We start from the raw sequence: 22,182 nt of genomic DNA, 5'->3' as shown, positions 1-22,182 counted from the left end.
TGGTGGCAACTCTTGAGAATTTTGTTCATGCAGGAGTCTGCAGCAAAGCTATTTTCCAAGACCTTGAAGCTCTGCTTGAATGTGAGTTGGAGGAGAGAAGAAGCATCAGTCTGAGTGACAAGAAGAAAAGGAGCTTGACATATGCAGGAAAGGGGCTTTCTGTGTGCCTGCCCCATTTAGATCCATGTTATTTTGCTGCATTTTTCATTGGGAGTAATTGCCTCTAAAAGGGGAAGGAGTGGTGCTTGGGTGAGCAGTGGAGCAGCCTGCAGAGACTTCCTGGGGAGTGTGATCAGCCAGGAGAAGCACAGAACTTATCTCCCCAGGTAATAGACCTGAGAAACATCACAGACTTAAACCAAAATCACTGGTGATGTCAGCTATTAAAAAAAAAAAAAATTTTTCCTCTGTATCCTGCTAATCCAGCTTTGATAAGGTCAGTATAGCTGTCTGTACTGGAAGCCAGCACACTAATGAGCTGATGGCTCTATCTGGAACCATCTACCTTTTTATGGAAAAACCTTTTTATGGGGATGACCTTCCAAGTAATAACACTTTTATGGTGTAGAGACAATGAAGAGTTTCTGCTATCCTAACACTTCAGGAAAGTGTAGGTGAAGAAAGAGAGAATTCCAATATAACTTCTTGCTCTTATCTTTCTGCTGATTAGTACCCTTGTTCTCGCCATCCTCTGCTTCAGTTCTGAGAGGTAGGAATTCAAAGAGCCCTTGTTCTTCAAAGCACTGAGAAGCATGGCCCCATTTTCCTCCCTTCAGCTCTCCTCTACTGTGCTGGGATTTTCAGGTGAGGCTGGAGGAGTAGCAGTGTGGTGCAATAGAGGTGTTCTGGCTTGAGGTGAAAATAACACTGCTTTGCACGTGTGAAAACTGGTTGCACCAATTTTTCAACACAGTTCTGCAGCTGGCTGGTGGAAATGATGGCTGAAAACTTCTCCAGTTACCATTCTTGTGCCCTGCCAGTTTGGAGAGGGCAGAGAAGGCCCCAAAGGTTGTTTGTGTGAGATTCCTTCTCTAAGGAGAGTTAATTTGCAGAGTATATTTTCTCCACTTAAAGCCCTCAGGGACCTAGATGTAGTTTCAATAAACAGCTGCTGTAATTCAGGTTGTGGTGACAGCAGAGAAGCGAGCAGGTTATGGAAGACCAGAGCTCTCTAGTGGTGGTCAGGAACCAGGGAGAGAATTGGCTCAGAGCAAATGTGTGCAGCTCTTTATGAGGTACTTATATCTGCCAGGGGAAATGTTTCCACAGCTAAATTAACTTGACCATGTGCTGTTTCTCCTCCCAAAGTAACATGGTATACACATGGTGGTGGGACTGGCAGTGGGGTTACCAGAATATTGAAACCTTCCCCTACTTCCCCAAAAAGGAAAAAGGGATGCTGCAGCCCAGATATGCTGGATGTGCAATTTGGGCTATGCTAGGAGGGGATGAGGGCATGGAGGCTCATCTCTTCCCTCTGTAGGGACTGTGGCTGATTTGTGAGTGAAGGAGAGCAGGTTGGTGCCACTCTGCAGCAGTTACTGGTCTGGCTGCTTCCTATCTTTCCTCTGTTCATTTTTGCAGCACTGACATCTCAGAGGCTTTTGCTATGAGACCTTAGCTGTGTCTTCTCCTGAGACTGCTGTATTTTGAGCAAGGACAAACTGTCACACTGAGTTGAGTCTTGCAGGATTAGTGTTACCCTCAAAGCCTGGAGGAGAAGAGTGATGCTTTCCTGGTCCCTGTATCTGCTGGCAGCCTGCATCCCCTGTGCTGCCATGTTTCCCCAATTTACCATCCCCTTGGCAGGTTGGCAGTGCCCAAACAGAGGGACTGAACTCCTGTGTGGGCTCTCAGTGCTCTGAACTGGGAGCATACATTGAGGTGTTGCTTCACTACAATTTCTTCTTTACCCATCTTGTCTAGGTTATACAGAAGGGGAAAATCATTTTGGCAGCATTGGCTCTGAAATAAATCTGCAGGGGCTCCAGTGATACTAAAATGTGCTGCTTGTCTTTCTGTGGCAGGCTTCAGGGCTGCTTTTTTCCCAGCAAGGTTCAATAGATAACTTCCACATCATCATGGATGTATGCAAGATGGGATTGGAAAGTGTGGTCCATGACTATTGCAATGCCATAAAACAGCATTATCTAAACTTGTGGGAAACTTCAATTATGGAAAACTCAAGCCTGTTTTAAGTGTTATGTCTTTAGCACTTGTTCTGCCTTGAGACAGGGGAGTGGACTTGATCTGGTTCTCTTTCCAAGTATGAAATAATTACAGGCTCATTTTTACATCTCTCCTAAATGTATGTGTTCATGCTAATTAACAGATCTTTGCCCAACCCTTGCAGCTCTGCACTGGGCCTCTGGTGTGGTAATGGACAGAAGAGTCTAGAGTTTCCAAATGACTTTGTTCCTTGAAATGTGTCTGCAGCTTCTGCTCTTTGAAGAAAAGGTCAGCCTTGGGGACACCTGAGCCTGAATGTCAGAGCTCTGCCTCCAGCCACCACCACCTTTGGGAAGGAAAATAAACAAGCTCAAAGAGCAGGGTGGCTATAAATACTGAGGTGGCAGCTGATATGCTGCTGAACAAGGTTCTGAGGTTGGTCTGTTGGTAACTCCTTGCCAGCTCAAGACACTTTCCCTGATGCTGCATTTTATATATATATATACACACATATATATCTAGCTATATATCTGTATATGAGCAGGTTAAGAGAAAAAAATGTATTTCACATTGACAGAAGTGCAGTTGGAGCTATTATTTACTTTAGAAATTGAACTGTTCTGAGGGTCCTGGTGTTCAGACAGGTGATTTCCCTGGAATTTTTGTGTTGAATCCCCTGAGGGTTTTGGTTGCAGTGGAATGATGTGATTTAGATCATAAATTTTCAGAAAGATGCTTGGTCTCTTCCTGATAACTCTTAGAAATACCAGCTTAGCAATGCTAAACACGGGCATTAAATAAATTAAAAAAGTGTCATGGACTTGGGACTTCTGAGAATGATGGGAAGAATGGAGAAACCACTGGGATTTATACAAGTAAGGCATGAAAGCAGCAAATTGCAAGTGTCATTATTCAGTGAGGTGCTTGGTTGGGTAGGTGGGCCTTCCCCAAGGTTGTGAAAGGGCTGTGAGTGGTTGCTGTGAGCACCTTCACTGGTTTCCTGCCTTGCACACCTCCTCTGGGGACACAAAGCAGCAGCTGCAGGCATTGGCCCTGATTCCCATCCTGCTGCTCAGTCGTCATCCTCACTGTCAGCCTGTCTCATCCATTTAGGTGTAAATAGTGTTAGGATGAGACTCAGCCTGTATCTTGAATGGCCAAACCTGATCCATTATCTTTGGAGAGATACCTCACCTAGATCTAGGGTGTCCAAGCAGGATCTCCTGAATCCCACAGGGATTGTGCCTTAATTGTCTAAAGCAGATGCAGCAAGGACATGTGCCAGAGCAAACAAATGAGAGATGGAGGAAGAGTCTACCACAAAAATCAGAAATCGATATTAGCTGAGAAAAAAAACCCGAAAAGAAATGCATTACTTACTGATGTGTAATTTGTTTCCATCTGAAATCATTTGCATGTTGGGAGCATCGTGTTACTCAGTTCAGTTTACAAAATTAACAGGTGATTGTTCCTCTGAGATCATGTCAGGTGCTGGTTGCTTGGGACCATCTAGAGCCCTGCAGGTAAGTTCAAAACATCAGAAAGAAAAGTGTTTATGGTAGCCACTAAGTACAAGAGGTTTCTCAAAAATAAATAAAGGGACTTTTTAAAAGCATGAAAAGTTCCACCACCTAAAATTAGTGTGAAGAGGGGCTATCGAGTAACACCATTGCATGCTCCCAACTTTGGCTCTGCAAAGTTCAGCATCTGAAGTACTGGAGCGGTGAAGGGCAGAGGATGGTGATGTTGCCAGGACAGCTATTCGAGCAAAGTAGCTCCAGGCAATGAAACCAGTTGGAGCCTTTTCAAGTTGGCCGGTAAGATTTACTGTTTTGCAAAAGTCAGGGTTGCAAAATGCAAATTCGGAGCTGTGCTTTGATTTGTTACCTTCCCAAGAGAGGAAGAGAGTGAACTCTGGCCCTGTCTTTACTTGTTCCTGGCAAGGGGCACGCTATGTGCAGAGGATGCAAGTGGAGAAAATGCTGCACTGGAAGCAGGGAGGGTTTGGAGTTGATTAGCTGGGTGAGCTTTGGTTGAGGGGTTTATCAATACCTCAGCTAGGACTGCTGAAGTGAGCTTGTAAGGATGGCACCAATGCTGGCTCTTGTCCCGGGCAGCCTGTGAGCTGCCCAGACACCATGCAGGTGCTTACTGCCTCTTGGCCTTGAGACATTTCGTCCCCTTTTCCAGCTGACTTCCCAGGTTCTGCTTTTTCACAGCCTTTCAGGAGCCTTTGTGTGAATGCCGTGGCAGCTGGGGGGTTAAACATGCTCCCAAGAAGATGAGGGCACATGAGAGCAGTTTCCTGGAGGTGTACAAAGCAGCTTTAACCCAGGTTAAGCTTGGCCTGTTTCGTATGGCTTTGGAGATGCTGGTGGGCTATGCCACAAAGCCACCCCTGAAGGCAAATTCCTTCTGCTTCTCCCTGCCAAACCTTGTTGCTCATTGACTCCTCTCTAATCTGAGTTACTCTGTCCTGGATCAAGGTAGCCAGAGCTCTTCCTTCATCCGTCAAGGGTCTTCCCATTTGATGAGGCTGGTTCTTGTGGGCAGGGAGTTATGTGCTGGTGCTTTGGGGTGGGTGTCAGGGGGGAGATGTCCATTTGGTTTCTTCCCCTCTGCCTCCCTGATGGCTGGTGAGATCCTGCCTGGCTCGGCAGGACATGCTGCTCCTTATTACAGTGCAGACCTCTGGAAGGATTTGGGGTAGGTGCTTGGTCCTTCATGCAAAACCCTAATGCAATTAATTCCTCTTTGTCTGACAGCTTCAGTGGCTCAAAAATGCCTCAATCTTTTAGGAGTGCTAGTGACTTTGTGTGTCCCCAACACTGAAGATGTTGCTGGGGAAAAAAAACCCCAGGCAATAACAACCCAACTGGAAACTTCAGAATCCCCATATTCTGAATAAGGGTATTTTAACAGATTTCAGAAATGCCCAAGGACACCTTGTACCCTGCTCTGCCACTGTCATCACCAAAACCACACCAGCCTAATGCATGTGTTTGCAGCATGCACTGTATGAATGATGCAAAGGGCTGGCTCGTGTTTGCACACACTGAAGGAGGGAGTGTTCAGATCCCTTTCTATTTCTTACCAAAGACGTAGAGTTTCTGTTCTTACGGGCCAAGAGGGGATAAGACAGGCAGGTATTTCTACCAACCAAGTTTCACAAAAGAGATGACACACTAGAGACCTCCATGGAAATGGTGGCTGACTCCCTCCCCCCCCCAGAAGCAAGGAGGAGAACAGCACTATCAGGAAGCTAAATGGAGGTGTACCTAGGTAATGTGGTCATCAATTAGAGAATTGGCTTTTTTGTTGCCTTTTATTCTCATTTTTATGCCTCTGAACTTTTGCAATTTTATGAAGCCACAACCACGAGATGGTGTTGGCACCCTGAGGTTTCCCAGCCACCCTCCAAGATTCAGGTAGGTGATCCCACAGCTTGGCAACTGTTTGCTCTCCTTGTCTGAATGGCTGCTGCATTACTGTGCATGGCAAACACTGCACCAGGTCACTTCTGGGGAAACGAGAGGCAACCAAGGACAGAGAGCCTGAGCCCAAGTGCCAAGTGGATGGTGTTAGAGGAGCCAGGGAGAAAAGATGGCCTTTCCTCAGCCCCTTGGGGCTGTTACATATTCCCCAGGATCCCTTTATCAGCAGTAAAATTACAGTGGTCTGCTCATACTCAGAGGAGCTGGTTGTAAAGCTGAGGGCTATTTTGATCTCTTCTTGACTGGCTGCATAAAACAGGTCATTAGATTTTGCCCAGGAAGAGAAAATAATTACATATATGTATTTATATTCTGTCCTTTCTCTGAATGTACTTACTTAGCCACTATCTGATCTGCCTTTTTATTGACAGCTACTTCAATTAACTTGGAAAGAGTGCTCAATGAGCATAGGGCATCTACTCTAACCTTGAACTGCTGAATAAACCTCCCTGCAGAATCCCTTTCTCTGGGGTGGGATAAAGAGAAGAAAGGGCGTAGGGGAACTGTATAAAATTTATTTTGCCTTCTTAAATGGCTTTTATGATTCCCATTTCCCCTCTGCTATGAATCATGGTAAAAGGTTTATAACTGAATGTCACAAAACAGAAAAACACATCCCCACACCCTCCCAGTCAGCTTAATACATTTTTTCTGGATACCTTCAATTATTTCAAGGCTGATATTTGTAGAAGCAGACAAACATGCCAAACCCAAAATATCCATATCATGCAAAAGTGTAAAAAGTGTTTTGAAAGCATTCAAACATGACTTTGGAGAGAAGGGGGTATAAAGAATCAGAATGTAAACTCAAGTAAAACACATTTTCCTCATAGCTAAGTTCACTTTGGATAACTTAACCATTTTTGAATGGCAGAAGGTGTCAGGGAAAGTTCCTCTGTAGCTCTACCATGAAGGGGTAAGTGCAGAGTCTGGGGCAAGTTTGGGTGAGGAAGGACCTCAGGACCTCCTCTGGCTCAACTTGAGGGCCAAAGCCAAGTCTGCTTTGGAAGTATATCTATTTGTTCAGTGTTGGAGAGTAATGAGTAAATAGGGACAGGTATTACTTTATCTCAGAAACTGTGTCTCTCCTGCCTGTAAAAGAGTACCAGTTTTATGGGAAGGATGTAGCTGATTTTATTTACAGACTCTGTAGTCTTTAATGAACATGTAGGATTTCAGACTTCTAGGGCTCTAGAGGTTTTCAGATGAACTTTTCCAGTGTTATTTCAGCTCACTGACTGGGTATTAACCAGCCATGAAGGCAATGATCCATGAAAATGCTGACTGGTGTGCAGTGAGCACAGGGAAAGGATATTTTTTTTAAAAACCCTAAAACCATACCCAAACAAAACACACAAGCCTTTAAACCTTTGACCAAGGTGCCCATCTTTATGCAGTTTGTAGAATTATCTGGGCTAATGTGTGTACACTGTCTGTAAAAGCATCTCCCCTGAGTGCATGGCTGCTTCAATAGGTCAACCAAAAGCCAGAAAAGAGGAGAACTGATTACAGCTTCCTGGGAGTGGCCTGGCAACACAATAACTTCATGTGGCCCATCTCAAATAGCCAGTCTGGGTGTTCCTACCTACCAAGAACAAATGGGACAGTGGGCCGGCCTACCTATGGAAACTTGTCTAGATCTCTGCCCCAGCCTCTAGTTCCTGTTCAAGGAGGGACACTGGCTTGCTATATCCTCTCCCAGGTGGAGATGCTGTCACAGTAAAAGCATGCTAGGCTCTGGCTTGAGGTCAACTGGCAGAGGGACTTTTTGTTGTTTGAGACCCTGGTTCATGCCTGTGACCTCACATGTGCTCTTTGGTGCTGTCTCCTATGGTCACCTTGCTGCTGGTGCTGGGAAAGCAGATGTCAAGACAGCAACAATTACATATCCTAGAGCAGGAGCATCTAAAGTAACAAGAGACAAAGCTAATGAGGAAAATGTGGTAGGTTGTGAATGAAACTGCTGCGTGATGAAGTCAAGAGGTGAAATAAGGACTTGACAGAGAATGTGTGAAAAGTAGAATATGTGGCTAAAGTATGAAACAAATGTTGGAGAGGCTAAACTGGATAGAGAGACCCACAAACGGAAGAAAGGACAAACATAAATTGGGCTGTGGGCAGTTAGCCTTGGTTGTAAACCAGGTGACAGCAGAGAAAATGTAAGATGTGTACATCAGGCAAGCCCTTTTTACTGAGGGATGGAGAAGGAACCTTCAGTCCCATGGGAGGAGGGATCCAGATCATGCTGGGACTGGAAATAATATTCATGACATGGGCATGAGTGTTCTGACAGAGGCAGTCCATAGGATGCACGGATGTCCTTTGGGACAGTACTTAGCAGAAAGGCCATGCTCCCAGGGTATGATGATGGGGAAGACAGAGCATGAACATGATGTGATCTAAAGATGGATGTTGTCTGAAGCAGTTGCTTGACATGTGCAGGAACTGAGTGGATGCTGCAGGCAGCAATGTTTGCTTCTCATCTATTTGAAAATGGAGCTGCAGCAGAGAGGTCTGATTACCTGTCCTTCCCATTGCTTGTACCAACCTCGCGTTTGTCAAGATGCTTAGAGTGCATCTGAGTGATGTACGCACTCCCCTGCCAGTGCACACAAGCAGCACCACTCTGGTGGAGGCTGTGCACCCCTGTAAGATGCTCACCCTTCTCCTGCCAAGTGGCTGGCAGCACATGGGCCCATGGGAGTTCAGGGGCACATCTGCTGGGAAGCACCCTGCTGTAAGCCTAGGCTCCACATGCACACACACAGACACAGACACATGCTTTCTTTTGAGCTGATGGGTCTGGCGTGGCAGGGCTGAGTTGTGGCACCCATTGGCAGCAGGGACAGTCTATAGCTGGGCACAGTCTATAGGAGGACACAGGGGCTGGTGAAATGCCAAAATGGGCCCACCACAGACATAAAAAGAGAAACAGCTGGGTACCTCTCCTCCCATGCATCCCCACTCTGCTGCTAGTTTGGGCAAATATGGTATTTCTTGGAGGTGTGCCCAGCTGGTGGAGAGCTTGAGGGAAACGAGCCAGGAGAAGATAGCAAAACTGCTTGGTGGCTCCAAAAGCACAGTGTGAAAGGCACTCTGCTGTGTTAGTGCTTTGGGCAGAGCTGCAGGGGGAGTGGAGGTGATGATACCAGGTCTGGCCATGTGTTGCCATGCAGCTGCTGCTCTCCTCAGCAGAACAGGGTGCCCACCCATCTCCCCACCCCACCCGGCAACCTCCCACATGGAGCCAGGGCGCTGAGCATGGATGCATTGTCCCCCTCCCTCCTGACAAATAACAAAAGCATTGGCTGGAGGTGGGTTGCAGGAAGGAGGAGAGGGGATAAGCTGCAGGACAGCTGGAAAAGGCAAGCTGGACAGGAGGTATTAGCTCGTGCATGTTACCTGGTGACTGGGAGGCTGCAGCAGTGTACTCCCACTCCGCGGCTTTAAAAGCTTGTCTCTACATCCTCAGATGGGCACCCTTTCTTGCAAGCAGCAGGGAAAGAGTGGGCAGGAATCAATCTGTGACCTGAGCCAAAAATATCGCCTGCCCCACAGCTCCTGAGCTTCTGCGCTCCTACAGGCGGGGAGGAAGGGGGTGCCGGGGCTGCCAGGCACACAGGAGGGCACACGCTGCTGTGTTGCTGGGGAGCCCTGCCAAGGGGAGAGGGGTGGGAGGGAGGGGACGGGAAGCTGAAGCCTGGCAAGTTTAGTGAAATGGAAACCGTGAACCAGAGGGTTGCGTGAGGCACTGCAATCCTCTGCTGGAATAGTCATGCAACTGTGGAGAGCGCTCTGGCAGCGGAACCACTGTAGGCACCCAGGCTCCAGCCACCTGGGGTTGCCCTCCCGAAGAAGTCCTTACTTAAACAATGCTTCCATGTCATGCTGAGAAAGGCTTACGAGCTCTTTCGGTGTGTTCCTGTCCTCTTGCTTTTTGTTCCAGGTCCTCTCGAGCCCTGGTGTGTGGCAGAGCCCCAGCAGTCTCAGTGAGACACAGCACTCACACACAGATGCACTTAGGGCAGCACGGGTGCCGAGTGCCTCTGCCTCCTTATGTGCCTGTGACTGCTGGTTTCCAAGAGCCTTGGATGTGGAAGATCCACAGCCTTCCCAAAGCTCTTGCCCTGCAGCACAGCCAAAACCCTTTGTATGTGGAGGGGCAGCTGGGAAGAGCCCCTGCCCGGAGGGGAGAGTGGAGGTTGCTGTTGTTTGTGTGAGATCCAGGGTGCCACAGCCAGGTTTTTAGCAGTGATCGTGTACCATGGAGCTATGGGGGCCCCCTAATTCATTTCTGAGGTGCCTTTGCCTCAGATACCCCTCTTTGAGCCCTGCCTGGTTGTAAATATAGAAACATAAGCCCTGGAGGTTTTTTTTCCCCAAACATGTCCCTCCCATCTTAGCATCATCTGTGCAATTCCTCCAGCTGCTCCTATACATGGCATGACCTTTTTTTTCCCCTTCCCTTGCTTCCCCCTCCATCTCATCCCCTCCCCGCCCATCCCTGCTCCTTTCCCTTCCCTTCCCTGCCCAGCACAGGGAGCCTGGGGCCAATCGGCTCTTCCAGACGATCAAATGTCACTATAAGTTGAGAGCTGCATCACCTTGGGACGCTCGCAGATCCCAGCCTGCCCGTCCCCTCCAAGGGAGCTTGGTGCTTCTCTCCACTCCTCCCAGGTAAGTGGGGTCCCTGGCAAGGGATGCTGCTGGGGGGCAACATTAGGGAAGGGATGAGCTTTGGTTTGAATGGACCAGCACCAGGGGAGGGTTGGAGTCCACAGGATCTGGGATCTGACACAGGATCCTAAGGAAAAGGCACTTCTAGTTCTGAGCTTTAGTTGGGCATCTCACAAGTCTTGTGTCAACCACAAGGGTTTGGGTGCTTTGAACTCTCAAGGATTAGTAGTGGGAGAATAGATCCTTCCAAACCAAGATTTGGGGTGGGAAATTGTGATCTCTTGGGGTACTCAGGGAAATTTCCCTCCAGCAGCAGGAGGAAAGTGCTGACCTTCCCTCCCCTGTCACCTGGAGAAAGGGAAGGCTGAGGCAGGAGGTATGAAGGGCAGACCATCAGGGAGCTTCCAGTGGATGAAGAGAGCTGTAGGTCTAGAGGGAGATCTGTGGAAAAAAAAAAGTGGCCAGAGAATACTGTCCCTTTCCACAGGAAAAAATAAAATGGTGAGTTTTGTATGGTCAGGCTAGCAAAGTTTGAAGTCATGAATATGGGGAGCATCCCATCACCACTCTGAATTTAACCCCCTCTTCCTGCCCCTCTGCACATACAGGGAATTTCTCTCACAATTTTCTCATTTTCTGTGGGAGTGAGAAGTTTTCCATGACCATATATATATTTCCCAGATCAACTTCTTGCTGTCGGGTGGTGGATATCCTACAAAGGCAGGAGGGACACCAGCACAGTGACTCTGGTGCCAGCAATTTGGGTGGGAGCTGTGTTGCTGATATGGGAGAGCTCCAGTGAGGCTGTAGGGGATTGCCAGGGCAGGCAGACATCCCCCAGTGGGTCAAGACTCAGGGAGGTGCTGGAGTCCCCAAGAGATGTTCAAGAGGCACCTGGTTGAGTGGTTTAGGGGTTACAGTGCTAGTGCTGGGTGGATAGCTCGACTGGATCATATTGTTGGTCTGTTCCTACCTTGATGATTCTAAGACCAAGGAAAGGCAGGAGATGTAAGCTGAGCACAGTCATTCTTGTTCTGTGTCTCAGCTTTGTTGTCCCTAGAAAACCCCTTGCAGGTATCAGACAGCTCATGCCACCCTGCAGACAAGGATAAAGGGTACATTTTGGGACAGGGAATTGGGATTTTGCTGTGACCCTGCAGCAGTGCTAGAGTCCTGCTACTCTGTTTCAGCATTAGCCAGAAGTATATGTGTATGTTTATATATTTACTAGATATGTTGTATATAATATCCATCTCTTTTAGTATGATATGTATGTCAGTTAAAAAGTCCATGCAGTGGGTTTGCAGTGGCTCCTGCAGGGAAAGAGCAGCTGTGTGGTGCCTGGTGGGTGACAGCCCCAGTCCTGTCCCTGCCAGGTCCCATTGCGCATGCATGGCCACTTTTGTGCTGGCCCCTTTCCATATGGCTCTTGCTACCTTGCCTACCTTGTATGGCCTGGCTTGGGAGGGGATGATTGATGGGTGGGTTATTTCCAGGGATGGCCTGGAGGTGCAAGGCAGCCCATTCCCCCTCCCGGGTGCATTCTCAGCTGCTAAGAGGCTTCTTGGGATGTGCTGGCTCTGCTCTTTCAGCTGAGGCCAGGAGCATTTGGGGCCAAAAGGGACATGGTATTCCTGCCCACCTGGGGCTAAGGATTGGTGTATTTGTCCTTCCAGTGACCTGCTTGGCTTGAACAAAATGCAGAATAACTTTTGCTTTCACCTCTAAGTGGTGGGAGCAGGAAGTTTCCTGTCTGGTGGAACTTTCCCATGTGTTTTGATTTCCTTCCAAAGGGTGGGCAATATTAACTAATTGATTTTATTACATCTTTAAACCTCAGTCAAGACCAGAATCCATTTTTCTGCCACTATACAAACAAAGCCCAGTTATTGCCTGAAGGTGCTAACAGCCTTAATCCTGGGCTGCATTTGCTGTGTGTAAAGTAATTTCCACCAAAGGCTAATCCCGAGCCAGCTGGAGACTTTCCATTGCCTTCGGGCAAACTTAATCCAAACTGCAAAAACTGCCGCTCTTAACAGATTGCTTTCTTTATTGCCTTTTGGATGTAAATATAGTCCAATTTTGCTGGCTGCTTTGACGACAGAGTTAGCTATGTGGATAGTGCTGGGCATCAAAGAGCTTTTCTTGTCTTGGGTGGCTGTAGTTATGACAGTCTGCATTTTGCCCCTGGCACCAAGGGACCAGATGGCTTTTGAATGCCATGAAGTGGACAGACACCTTGTTCTTGAAGCTAAACCTTTTTACCTTTCCAGCCAGGGCAGTGGCAGTCAGGTACTGCCTTAAATGCCAGCTTCTCCTGACAAAGGGACCTAACCTGGTTGAATGTTTGGCCCTTGCAAGGCTGAAATCTGTGATCTTCCCCAGAATTTTTTGTCTCCCCTGCCCTCGCCTGTGGGGTTCCTGCGTATGGCTCATCTTTGTAGAGAGTCTGCCAATGCACTTGTTATTAATTCATTTTATCTGGGGCCAAGGAATCCCCTCAGGGTTGGGGTCTTATGGTGTCAGGGATGCTGGCATTCTCGCTCTGCTTTTATAGCACACGGACAGATGCCATGCAAAATCCCACTCGCATTTGCAGCGCTTGGATTAACAAATATGGAAGGGGGTAGGGGAGCAGCCAATGTGACAACCCTCAGCAAGATGTCCTTAGAGCTAAATTGGAGATGAGATGAGCTCATTCCAATAACTGCTAATGGAAAGCCTGATTGCAAAGGCTCCCGTTGACTTCAATTGCCTTGGAAAGAACAGCGTGCCCTGCGCTACGTGCCTGCCCTGCACTGAACAGACGCTCACTCTGTCTGCACACAGAGGCTTCTCGAGCTGATTCCTTCACCACTTAGTGCTATTACTCTGCTTCTTGCTAGAGTGAGTGAGGAGTTCAGCCCACAGCCTTTTAAAAGTTTGTTGTCTTTTTTTTCCTCCATCTTGGGAAGAAGGAAAGTTGCATTTATAAAGGCTTAATCCATGGGAGGGATTGGCCACTGCCCTGAGTCTTTACAGAATATGTATTTTGGAAGAAGCCAACAGCTGGGCATTAGGCAGGTTCCCTCCACAGGCTTTTGCCTGGAGAAGCTCTGCTGTCCTGTTGCCTAAACCAACATGCTGTCAAGCTTTTTTACTAATAGCCTTAAATGAAATTTTGAAGGCTGAAATGAAACTGCTCACATGCTAGCCATTGAGGAGATAGCAAGTGCAAGTCTTCATCCTGAAAATTTTATGAAATCTAGATTGAAAAGACCAAGGGAGAGAGACCAGCAGTGTTGCAGCATTCAAGTAATTAACAGAAGAAACAGTGTGATTTGGTGAGCAGAAAAGGATTTTGAAAGCTGAAATTCCTCCCAAACACAAAATTCCCCCTCTTCCCTCTGCCTGGTAGAACTAGAGTCCCCAAAGTCCTCCTTGGCATGGCTGTTGCCATCAAGGAGTGGGCAACCACAGCTACAAAGTTAAAAGCAGCCTGGGACCAAGAGACCCTTGAACCCAAATCTCATATGACCTGCCAGTAGATTACCCCTCCCATCCAGCACCTCAGGTCAGGCCATAACACAGACACTGCTAGCACTACTTCCAGGGCAATGCCGAATTTCAGAAAGAGAATAAATGAGGAACTGGAAGAAGAAATGCTGGCTGTTTATCTCTCCTTGCAACACGGGGGTTTTAAATCCTGTTGATGTTAATGTATGGTGCCCAAGGTCATTGCTGGGGAATGGAGAGAATCCCTTATAGGGCAGGGTTGGAGCCTGTGGGATTACTGCCTTCCTCTGAAATAGAAAGCTGCTGAGCTGCAGTTGTTCCTTTTGAACCTAAGTCAGCCCACCTGCTCCTTCAAGACATCTCTCATATATCAGCTGAATAATGAAGTCATGAAAGTCGGGGTTTGGGCCAGCAAGGAGAAGTCTGGCTTTCTAATTTAAGATCTGCTGTGGATTTGGAGAAAGTTTCAGGGGCCTTCCCTCATATTCTCCCCTGGCCTCAGGGCAGCTGATGTTGTTAGGAAAGCCAATGTTGCATTACATAGAAATGGTTATATCAATGTGAACTGCCCAACTAGGCATGTGGCTGGTTTTCATCTTAAATTATTGTTCACTCACTCATCAGTTGTATAAACCAAGACATACTTTTGGGGGCTGACAAATAAGTACTTATCTCTAGGTTTATTGGTAATTTCAGTTATTTTTGTAACTGACTGAGGCTTTGGAGCTGGCACCTTCCCACCTGTGGTAGCACAAAAGAAGGAAAAATTCCTCTGATCTTGCTGGAGCCATGGAAATGTCAGATGGGTGCGGGGGGACACCCTGGCCTTGCCTGTCTCCCTGAGCTCTGGGGATTTTGTAATTGAAAGCTGGGACTAGGCAGCCCCTGGGCATACCTGTGGGAAATAGCTGAATTGAAGGGATAAATCTTTCCAGATGATCTTTTTCTCTTCCCCTTCGTCCCCTTTGTCCTCTGACATGGGTGGCGAAGGTTTGTGCTTCTCCCAAAATGTCAGTGTTGGTGGGGAACTGGTTGTTGTGTGGGAAAGCAGGTGCTTGGCTTTTTTTGTCCTTAAATGTCAATCCATCTGCTTCTGCCTCGGTGTTTTTATGAGGTGCCGTCACTAATAACACCTTTTTTCTTCTTTTTTCTTGTTTGTTTTCCTTTTCTTCTCCTTTGTCTAGAAACTAACTGCCAACATGTCTGACACCGAGGAAGTGTAAGTAGAGAGAGTTGTCTGTGCGTTTTACCTGCTCAGCTTGGCTCACACAGCAGAGCTCCACACACAAACCCTGTCGGGTGCTACTCTGTGCTCAGCCTGGAGCCCCCGAGCCACTGGGGAAGGGGCACCTTGACTTAAGAGTGTCAAAGAGCCCTCCTGGCCAACACAGGACATGCCCCAAACACCTCCAGCCTGCCCTCCGTGGTTGTGGGGATAAAACCCACAGTGCAGCGCCTTCTGCCTTGGCTGAACACATCTAGAGTAGTATGACCAAACCCAATGGGATCGTTGGATGCTTTTGCAGCAGTAGTACGGAGGGGAGATTTAGGGCAATCATGGGATCAGAGGAATCATGGACAGACCTGCAGAAAGCAGACTTTAAACAACATTGCATTGGGTTGCTTCAGTGTATGGTTTAAAGCTTGACATCAGTACAGAGCGGGAGAAATACTTACCTAGTTTCAATATGCTTTTTTCCTCTCTGACAGGGAGCAAGGAGAGGGTAAGTCTTAAATCTGTCTGTAATTGCTTCTGTGCAAGCCTGCAACATTTGCTGGCTGTGCCAGCTGGTATGGTTAGGCAAATCTGAAGTTTCTTTTTTTGTGCTTCTGTCTGTCTGACTGCCACCAGCTTCTGGTGTTTTTGCACTCCCTGGCCCTGCCCGTGCTGTGCGGTTTCAGCCCCAAATTGATGCCCTGGTGGGAGGGGACGCTGCTAGTTTTTGTAGGGGCACTGCCATCTGCTGGCAATTTATTTTGAAGCTTTCGTATGTGTAATATATTTTGTTTTTAGAACATAAATCCTCACAATGTTTATAAGCAATATACATGACACTTTTCTTATATTTAGAGGCCCTCCCTGCTACCTTTTCCCTTCTAATGCATGTGTAACCTTGAGTTTCCATTGCCCAAGGAAAAAATCAATATTTTATCATCTTCTTCCCCTTTTTACTCTTTTTTATTTTCAAAGTAATTTAATCTGTTATTTGACTTGCTGGTTTGCAAGTGGCCCCTCAGAAACCATCTTCCCCGGCATCCCTGTGAGCACAGAGGGCTCTGCCATGGGTAATGTCCTACTGATGTGTCAAGGCTGATGGTTGATTTGTTTGCTTTTTTTCCCCCTCTTCCATTTCAATGCAGAAGAGTACGAAGAAGAAGGTAACAAAAAAAAGCGGAACGTAATTTATCTTTCTTTGATTCTTGGTCCTGCTTTTCTCTTGTCTACATTTCACCCTTCTCTTTGGTGCTTGCTGCTAAAGGCAATCTGAAACACTTGATCACTAAACCAGTTGGAAAACAAAAAAACCCAAAAAAATCAAGGGTTTTTTTTGGCTGTGATGTGCACAGCCTTCATGTTACAGCGAAATGGAGTATTTGTATGAGGGCATAGTGAAAAAGCTGGGGGTTAATCTGTCCATAAACTTGAAAGTTTTTAGACTAGGGACTGGTGCAAAGCCCCCATAACATATCGTTGGTGAAATCCTGCCATTCTCATTTTGGCAGTGTCCACAGATTGAGTTTAAATTTTGAAATTGCAAAGAAGAGCAGGTTGTCCAGCTCCTGAGGAGCAGCTGACAGGGCACTGCTGAGGATAGAAAAGGCAAGGCAGAGAACCAACTGGCAAAGATGAAGTTTCTTACCATGCCTTTAGCTGGCAAAATGTGATTTGACAAGCTGTGAGAGACAGAGTGCTGATCTGGAAAGATGGAGCATGAAAAACCCTTCTCACCCAAGTTGTTTCACCTTGTGTAGACAGCAGGGAGATGATGATTTTGGAGATGTATCACTGTCTTTGCTGGGCACTTTTGACACACTGGCTTCAGTTCAGGCAAGTGTAGCTGCCAGTTGTTATCCTTCATCCTCCCAAGGTGTCTGGAACTGAGCTAAGGGCCAAACTCTGTGAATTTCTCCCAGGATCCGCCCTTAGTGTCTAAGGCATCCTCCAGGGGGTCAAAAGGAAAACCCTTTCCTGAAGGTGGAATATTTGCACATGGAAAGTATGAGACAAGCTTAGAGACAGAGAGTTATCCCTGTGTAGCAATGTCCATTTGGGGGATTTATACACAGCAGGGTTTTTTTTGTTTTGTTTTGTTTTTGTCATGGATTCCTCCAAGTTGCTGCAACAGGCAAATTCCCATTAGTGGTGGTGGAAACAGAGGTGCAACTGTGGCCATGGTGAGAATAGTTTCTGCTATAAGGTACATTATCCTTAAGTAACTCTTTCCCCTGGCATTGCTTCTGAAGGGAGCAAGGGCTCAAAAAAAGAAAGAGAAAATAGAGACACCAAATAGGTTGTAGAGCTGTCTCCAGTCATCATGTGTCTCTCTGGTCCTGCATGGAGTGGCAGAGCCAGGAAGGTGAAGGCATTCTTCATGCTCCATCCTTCGTGTCTTGTCAAATGTCAAAAGAGCAAGCAAAGGGTGTCGCTCCTACAGACAAGCCTTCCTTAAAGGAAAAGCATCTCTTGCTTTCTCCTTTCTTCCCTAACTGTCTACTTTTTGTTTTCAAGTACTTAATGACTGATATGAAATTAATAGGCAGGTGACTTTCAATTTCTTTTTAATCTGCATGACTGGCTCCTCTGAGATGTATCTTCTCTTTGCTCCATAGTTTTGCTTGACCTTTGTGTCTCTTTCTGATATCATCCATTTCTTTTCCATATAACTTTTCTCCATCACTTTCTAACCACCTTTTTTTCTCCAGAACTTAGCTCACCCCAACACCAGTTTCTAACAGTTTTCTGTTTTCATTTTCCTGCTTGCTGTTGCTGCTTTTGTTCCATGACACTTGCCACCTGAAGCTCAGGAAGAAGGTATGTGACATGGCTTCTGCTTCCTTTCTCTCTCAGTGTGGAGGGAGAACGTGTGTAAAGAAATCCAGATCAAATGGTTCACACCCAGTGTCCCGGACATTGTCTTGAGCCACAGACATCAATGCAATAGTGGACATTGATGTTGTTTATTGAGCTGGTGGGAAATTTGTTTAAAAAAAAACAAACCAAAACATTTATATACGTGAAAGAAATAAAATACATTAAAATGTATATAATAAACACACATAAATACTTTTTATATATACTTATATATGTGTATGAAAACAAGCATATATGTATTTGTTTTATTCTACCTTTTTTACTGAACTGCTTGACTTATTTTTGGCACAGTGGTGTCAAAATGAATATTTTAAAGGGAGAGAGACACACTGCAAAGTTTATATTCATCTGATAAAATTCAGGAATGAATTTGTTTGAAATTTCAAAAATTGATAAATGTTGGTGAAAAATTTTCACCACATGAGAAAAAATGTAAAGCAGAAGAAATGCAGCAGTTGTATTTTTGGTTAAAAAATCACCAAAAGTTGGGTTTAGGGTATTTTAGCCAGCTCTAATAAAGAATAACATACTGGATGCCTTTTTATGTGGTTTTCACTTGTGGTCATATTCCCATATTTCAGTAACATTTATAACCCCGTAATGTGCCCATAAAAATGTTATTTTTAATTCTCTCTCACCCTGTAATTCCATCATTGTGTATCCTTACCCATAAAGTCCTGGGAGCTTGGCAAACCTCAGGAATGTTCCAATAACATATTTCCTGTTTTAATTTTTCTCCTCCCATTTCTTTTGCTGTGTGATGTTTCCCACCCACAGAAGAGGCTCAGGAAGAAGGTAGGTGAAGGGAGAAGCATCTCAGCCCTGCTGCTTCCTGCAGCAGGGCTTGGTGCTGATGTGCACCTCGATTTTGCAAGGTGGGAGAAGAAAGCAAGAGGCAAGAGAAAGATGATGGGACAAACTATCTGCAGGCTGAGGGTTTTTCTTGTCCCTTGCACAAGTTTCACTGTGGGTACCCCACATCCCTGAGTATCTGTGCAGACACCTCTGCTCCAGTTTTGGGGGGGGGGGGGGGGGGGGAAGCAGCACAGAAAATGTGGGTACCATCCCTTCATCCAAGACACAACATGCTCTGAGGCTGATTTTTAGCCCTGGGTATTTGTGTGCCATGGAATAACTGGGGTCTGGCTAGAAAGGTTTCTATCAGGTGTCAACTGGTTTCTCCTATGTAGCTTGGCAGATCATGGTCAGATGGATTTTGAAGTCAAAATCCATCTGTGGTAAAATACGTGCTTAGCCCTACATTGTATAACACATATGCTATAATATGTCACATTATATATAAAATATATCATATCTAATCCTATAAGCTATGATATATCATATTATATATATATATAATAGACACAATACTGCAGAATTTTAACCATGTAGGTGCTGGTAAGTGACCCCAGCTGGCTGACATTGCACACAGCATTGGCAAGGTGTGGGAAGAGGGGCTGGAACAGAAACTCACCCTTTGCACTCGAGAGGTTTGGGATGTGGTGCTCCAGCTGCAAGGAGCCAAAGGGTGTGTTGGTTCCAGATTTGCAAAGCTTTGTGCTATGGGCACATTTTAAACAGGGGTAAACCTGTTTGTAGTGCCACAACAGACCCACTGTGAGCAGTTTGCAGCGTTTTTACAGCATCCAGGTCCAGATGGTTTTACATTTCTTGTATCCGTGTGTGCTCTGATCACCTGTCTCCATCTCCTCCTCTGTGTCCTTATTTCATACATCCTGTGCTTAATTTTTTTTTAACCCTCTGTTGCATTCACACACTCTTTAGTCTAACCGTTCTCGTTTTCCATCTCATTGCTTTTGCTTCCTGCCACATCTCACCTGACGAAGCTCCTCCAGCAGGTACGTGCCATTACCTTCCCAGCTGCTCCCTGCTGTCTCCTTGGTGGTGGTGGTGGTGGTGATGGGCACCCAGGGGTGGTGCAAGAGGAGCAGTTCCAGTCACTTTGCCTTTTTGCTTCTGTTGTCTTTGCTGTCCACGTCCCCTGGCTAACACACAGGAATCATCTCAGTGCAAGGTCTGGCTGAGTCAGCTCAGGGTAACCCCTCACCATAAAGCCCCTCTAGGCAAGGGCAGGAGCTGCCCTCTAAAACTGGAACTAGAGCGAAATTCCAGCATGTGATATTTGAGCTTTCTGTGAGATTTCCCCTGTCCGATATATTTTTATTTCTTCCCTTCACATGGTGAAGTCGTTTCCCAGCCACACGTGCCTCAAATTCCTTTCCCCTCCTGGCTATTTGCGCCTCCTTTACTGGGATAAAACTTTTCCCTCTGAGCAGAATTTTCAGCCTATGAAAGGTTTTCAGCCTATTTCAGCTCATGTAACAATGTATTTTTCCTAATGTTCCTTTGCATCCTGTTCCTTGGCTCTTCACACCTAAAGAAGCTCAGGAGGAAGGTATGTGACATGACTCCTGAATTCTTGTCTTTCGGAGTAAGCTCTGGCTTAGCTAGTAAACTTAGCTAGATGGCAAAAGGAAACGGGAATTACAAACAGGCATATTAATATGGACTAAAACTTGCCACCACTTTGTTTTTTGTACTGTCTGCCTTCATGTTCTGTCTTGACACTGTGGATGTGCGTGGTAATTGTTGCATGAAAAGAAAGCTTGAAAAGTGCTGGGAAATGTAAACCTCTTGAAAGGATGAATGTTGAAAAGCCTTTACTCTGAGATTGGTTGGGTCACCTTGGCAGGTTTATTTTGAAGCATTTGGGGTGGATCTGGCCTGCAGACTATATACAGACATACTCATGATTGGCTTCTTTTTTTCAGTTTAAACCCTGTGGTATAGAGCAAATGGTGATAAATTTGATGCTTTAGCTTTGCAAATGATTAAAGGTGATATTCCTGTTCATATAATGGAGTTTCTAGGCCACTGTTTCATGGCAGTACTTGCAGCCACCCAAACCCTGCTGGCCTCAGGTTGTAAATCCACTTGGGTGAGCATCAGGGTTATGAAACAGAGTGCTGCTCCTGGCTTTGGGCAGGACAGCAGGAATGGCTGTATAAGACAAATGTCATCTGATATGGCTGCTTAAATCAGCTTTATGTTTTTAACATCTCAGAACCATTTGCACCCTCACTTCCAGTACTGCTTTTGGTATCCATATTCATTTTATTTCCTTGCAACATATTCTTAGTCTTTCCCTCCCCCTCCATTTTGCCCAAGTGAAAAGTTGTTCTGATGTTTCTAACGCTCTCATCTCCCTTTGCATTTTGCTCTGTGACTCTTCCCACATGCTAAAGCTCATGAGGAAGGTATGTGCCATGACTTGTGAATTCCTCTGTTTCTGTCTGGAGCAGTAACTCGTGCAGGAATTCTGGAGGTGGTCGAAGATGAGCTGATGCAAAAAATATCCTCTGCACGGTTGCTTTGCTCTCGTAGGATCAGTGGTGTGATGAGTACTAACTGCTGTTTGACAACAATGCCTGAGGAACAGGCTGGGCACTGCTTTTGTATTCCCAGCACCCGATGTCTCTAGCCAGGCTATTGCCATGGACACCAGTTGGCACAGGGATAGTGTTCCTCCATCCATTACCTCGGTGCCACACCCCAGGGTTAGAGGTGGGACAGCTGTGTCCTGGGGCAGTCCTGTCCCTCTGTAGGGTGCACCTCCTCCCCAGCTCCCCTGCCACTGCACAGGCAGAACTCCCTTTTGCAGCAGTGTATGGAGAGGTGGGGAGACTTGCACCCAAAGTCACGAGCGTTTCGACAAGTGACGTGGTGTCGTACCTAATTTTTACTGTTGGGGTAAGGACTGGACTAAGTGGCATCATATTTGAGAACAGATGTGCTGTGTGCTTTTCCCATAACTGTTGGGGTCTTTCTGAGTTAGTGTGCATTATGCAAAAACAGGGGTGGCAGGGTTGCATTTTTACTTGATTTTTATAACTGGAATTAAGGTCCAGGTCAGGTAAGATAATCTCTGTGATTGACAAAATAGAAGGTAATTCTTCCTAAAGCATCAGCCTGGCAGCCCAAACCCATTTACCTTTCAATTGCCCTTCTGCTTGGCCAGCCAGGCTTCCATGGGCTGCTTTATCCTGCAGGTTGGGGAGCAGTAATGTGCTCCTACACACCCTCCCACATCGGTGTGCAGCCCTGCACACCAGTGGTGAAATCCTGGGTGCCAAGGAAATCAATGCCAGCTCCTCAGAGCCCATTGATTTCCACGGTGGCTGGGATTTCTATGCACATGAATAAGAGCAGGTTATCTATATCCTTTTTGCACAT

At 46.3% G+C, this 22,182-nt stretch overlaps 1 long non-coding RNA gene across 1 annotated transcript; it reads left to right on the top strand.

Annotated features, from left to right (window-relative positions):
- The first annotated feature begins 8,911 nt into the window (after positions 1-8,911).
- Positions 8,912-15,559, top strand: LOC148223277 (uncharacterized). Its single transcript, XR_015804315.1, has 4 exons — positions 8,912-9,044; positions 10,198-10,340; positions 15,020-15,054; positions 15,546-15,559. It is a non-coding gene; the product is annotated as an uncharacterized LOC148223277 (long non-coding RNA).
- The last annotated feature ends 6,623 nt before the right edge of the window (positions 15,560-22,182 follow it).

Source organism: Sturnus vulgaris, chromosome 6 (genome assembly GCF_052056855.1).
Source record: "Sturnus vulgaris isolate bStuVul1 chromosome 6, bStuVul1.hap1, whole genome shotgun sequence".
NCBI classification, from domain to species: domain Eukaryota; kingdom Metazoa; phylum Chordata; class Aves; order Passeriformes; family Sturnidae; genus Sturnus; species Sturnus vulgaris.
Note: the sequence above shows the minus strand (reverse complement) of the source record. Positions and strands in the feature narration are given on the sequence as shown.